Below are 1,025 nucleotides of genomic sequence, written 5' to 3'. Positions count from 1 at the left end.
CTCACTCTGGCGAAAACGTTAAAAATTCACTACTTTATTGTGTTGTTCATGACCATCTCAGATTGCTTCCTTTTTATTGTGTACTGTTCTGTAATTCTATGTAAATCGCCTCAACCTTATCTGTTGTGCAGGAGTGATATTTAAAACTGTTAAATATCAAAATGGATTAAATGAGCACCGTTGCGCTAGCTAATGTAAATAAATCCTTGTCTTCAGAACTACAATCCTTACCCTTACACCAAACACAGAACGGGTAAAAGGAACTGATGTTCTGCGACTGATGAGCCACGATATTACTGTGAATGTTGTAATGTTCTCAGTTACTGCCATTACGCCAGTGCAAAAAGGTACTTCTCAGTTTAATCATTAAATATCAGACTAACACCTTATCACTGCATTGCTATAGATTTGAGAAAAACTTCAGTCACAAAATAAGTTGCTGCCGGAGAGGCTATAACCAAAGGACTATTATCTGCTACAAACATTTCGACCGGTGTTACAGGGCTGCATCCAGACATATTTTGCTCAATTCAAGTGTTAAGAAGATTACACACAATATCTTTTAGAGATAAATGCTGAACATTATCTAAACAAGCCCGACTCTAAAATCGGGTTCACTCTTACCGTGGCATATAAGCAAGAGAAAACTAAATGTAGAGATATTAACTCTAGGAATACACATTTTAAAAACACGGGCTGTGAGAACAATTTCAGTGTTCAAACCCGCCTCAATCAAAGCAAAATAACCCAAGTTGGGGAAAAAGTTACCTGTGCCAAAAAAGATTCAGCCATAAATCTCATCTCACTGAATTTGAGAGAATGCACACTGGGAAAATCCTCTCTCAGTGCTCTGAATGCCAAAAAAGTTTCAGCCGTAAATCTAATCTCACTACGCATATGAGAATCCACACTGGGGAAAAACCTTATCAGTGCTCTGAATGCCAGAAAAGGTTTAGTTTCAAACCGCAACTTTCTCTACATGTATTAACCCACTCTGTGGAAAACCCTTATCAGTGCTCTGAATG

Source organism: Lissotriton helveticus (genome assembly GCF_964261635.1).
Source record: "Lissotriton helveticus chromosome 1_1 unlocalized genomic scaffold, aLisHel1.1 SUPER_1_unloc_9, whole genome shotgun sequence".
Taxonomy (NCBI): Eukaryota; Metazoa; Chordata; class Amphibia; order Caudata; family Salamandridae; genus Lissotriton; species Lissotriton helveticus.
This window is presented reverse-complemented; position numbering follows the sequence as displayed.